We start from the raw sequence: 3,358 nt of genomic DNA on the forward strand, positions 1-3,358 counted from the left end.
ACCCTCTAGGTGATAGTTCTTGATTACTTTTTGATAAATAATTCGTTCTTATTGCGAAATAGGAGCACTATTTATCAATCTGTAATAAAAGACGTCAGGAAATTCTGTCTTTTTTAAAGACAAAAATTTTTGAGGCGAAATACCCAAAAAGAAGTTTGTAAAAAATATTGAATACAAGTTATTTAACAATAAAATGACGATTGCGATGCGATTTAACCGGCATAGTGTGGTCGATCGAAAATAACGACTACATGGATGGCAATTTTACCCCAACATAAATGTCCGAATTAATTTTAAATATACCTCGATAACTCCACTAAACGCTATATTTAGACCTTCGGATGGCTTTTTTGGCTTGCAAATGAACATCAGTTCAGATGTGCTTAAACCCACAAACAGGACAAAGCTATTTGATGCAAAAAAGAGTTTTTTGTTCTATCGAAAAAACGGGTTTTAACTGATTTTTCGTGGTTAAGAAACAAATAAGTCAAAGAAGTTGGGCGCAAATTAATTGATGCAATTTTGCAAATTTTGCCGAAATCTCATTGATGGTGAATTTTTGCAAAGGCTGCTAATGCACACTCTGCTTAAATGTGCAATTTTTCGTTTTTGAGAGATTAATAATTTAATGAAGCTGTGGACAGGAAAAGTTCTTGAAGATGAGCGTCCTTGGAAGCTTGGAATTTTCAGCAAAACACATTTTTTCCTATTTAATAAGTGCCACAGAAAGTGTGGGTGATTATCCATATTCGGGAAGTTAATTTGTGAAAATGCGACACCAAAGTGCACATTTAGGACAGTTTGGTGTGAAAAAACCTCTTAAGGTGGCCGAACTTCGCAATTGTTAAAACTACTAAATCAAACGTTTGTCTATCAAATAAGAGAATCTGAAAGTGTGGACCGCCCGCGTTCCTCTTATTCCTTAATTATTCCTTGATGATGACTGAACTCCCTTTGATACTTTTCTCGACTGAGCGCAATAACGCGCTGTTTTTAAGAAATACATTTTGAGATTAAGTCTTGCTTCGATTTTTCGAAAATTTGTCAAAAATTCCCAGAGAGCAACTGAAGTTCCAAATTTTTAATATTAATAGGGTGCACTTCTGTCTACCTCATCTAATACTCTGATCCTAAATTTGACGTCTCGTTTATGAGAAAAAAAATTTTTCGTGCCAATTTTGTTCCTCAAGTCGTGCGAAAAATTCCTTGAGGATGAGTGAAGTTCGGCATTTTTACCACATCTAGAGCGCAAATTCAGTGTGGGTTCATGTAAAACACCCTAATTGAAATTATCCTAGTCTAGACGCTGAGGTCATTTAGGCAAAATCACTTATTCTGATGTATTTAATAACAATCAGGACTAATTGAGGAAAAACCCATTAGCTGAATGTAGTTTTCACGATGGGCCATCCCTTAGATTTTCGGATAACTCAGGAATGTTTCCAACTATTTTATATGAAAATAAGGTTTAGAACTAAAACACGAAAAACTCTCAACATTTACCATTAAAACTGCACAGGGTTAGTAACTTTTTCCATTTAACTTCGATTATTAGCCGCATATGTTCCCCAGCTGGATTTTGCAAGTTTTGAAGAAATGCCCAGCTTTTTAACATGAAAGATCAATAGTTATTGCATTTATTGCATACTGATTGAATCAACTTGCCCCTAAGGGCGTTGGTTCGGCCAGACAAAGGGCAAAGTGACAATAAATTAGCGCACAACTCCAATCAGTTTTAATGAGAAGCAATCAGGACTGAGAGCGAGTTAAGACGCATCAATTTCCTTAATTGCCGATAGTTTAAAGCGAGAATTAAATTTCCAAATTGCCCATAAAAATTCAACAAGCAAAATCTGAATTCGCTATTTTGCTCGGCAATATAAAACAGCCCAGAACAATTTGACTAAAAGTCCTTGATGATGTTCAAGAACATCGAAATTTTCCAGATTCCTAAAGCACACATATGAAAGACTCTTTAAATGAAAAGTTAGATGAGTTTTTGACTTTGCGCCAAAACTTCCTTGATGAGGACCGAAATTCGAAACTGTTTGGAGAAATTAATTTTTTTAAAGCAGTATAAAATAGTGGCAAACCGTTTTCGAAATTTTGGACCGAAAAATAATTGGAAAGTTTGTTGCCCTTTTATACCTTCAAGTCGGTTGAGCAGTTTCTTAGAAATGGTTCAAAAAGTGTGCCCAAAAAATGATTTTGTGACTTTTCCAAGCAATGGCTGAACCGATTTTTAAAATCCAAACGGTAATGAATAGGCAATGAAGATACCTTTTATTTGAGGTGTCACAAGACGCACTTTCGATTATTTTTTTTAAGTCAAAAATCGCACCCAGGCGCCATTTTGAAACTGTTTTTGGCCCAATCAAAGGTATTTTTATCGTGTCTTTGCTGCCGGTTTCTGTTTTGCAATCGGTTCAGCGGTTGTATAGAAATGAGATAAACTGTAGCTAGAAATAACTATTTTGTGTGATTTCTGCTCAAGGGCTGTATCGATTTAAAAAAATCCAACAGCAATGAATAGAGGATGAAAATACCTTTCATTTGAGGTGCCACAAGGCGCACTTTCAATTTAATTTTTTATCAAAGATGGCGCCCCGACGCCATTTTGAAAGTAAGACTTAAAGTCTTGTGACACCTTAAATGAAAGCTAGTTTCAACCTCTATTCACTGCCGGTTAAATTTTTTAAATCGATGCAGCCCTTGAGCAGAAATCACACAAAACAGTTATTTCTAGCTAAAGTTTCCGTCGTTTCTATACAACCGCTTAACCGATTTCAAAAAAGAAATCAGCAGCAAAGAGACGATAAAAATACCTTTGATTTAACGTGCCACAAGGCACACTTTCAATTAAATTTTTTATCAAAGATGGCGCCCCGACGCCATTTTGAAAGTAAACCTTAAAGTCTTGTGACACCTCAAATGAAAGCTAGTTTCAACCTCTATTCACTGCCGATTAACTTTTTTTAATCGATGCTGCCCTTGGCAGTCACACAAAATAATTATTTCTGTTTCTGTAAAAATTCGAAAAATTTTTAAGACCGTTTGGAACACCGCATCCATTTCCTTAATTGCCAATAATTTAGCCATAAGAAACAAAGAACTAAAGCCTAACTAAGCTGAAGAAGCGCAAGGTGACAATTTCTCGCAGCAGCATAAAATACAATTTCTCTTATTGCCTACGGAAAGTGGCCATTAAAGCTTAATTACATCTAAAAGTAGTGAAAACGCGAGCAAAAGTCGTCTTCCAGTCAGCATACATATTAAATTAGTGTCCCAGGGGTGAGAAATTTAATGAAACCCCTTTCAGTGTCTCAAAGGGTGAATATTCATACCTTTATGGTGGAAA

Source organism: Dendroctonus ponderosae, unplaced genomic scaffold (genome assembly GCF_020466585.1).
Source record: "Dendroctonus ponderosae isolate FM_Combo_2020 unplaced genomic scaffold, Dpon_F_20191213v2 Dpon_F_20191213_6, whole genome shotgun sequence".
NCBI classification, from domain to species: Eukaryota; Metazoa; Arthropoda; class Insecta; order Coleoptera; family Curculionidae; genus Dendroctonus; species Dendroctonus ponderosae.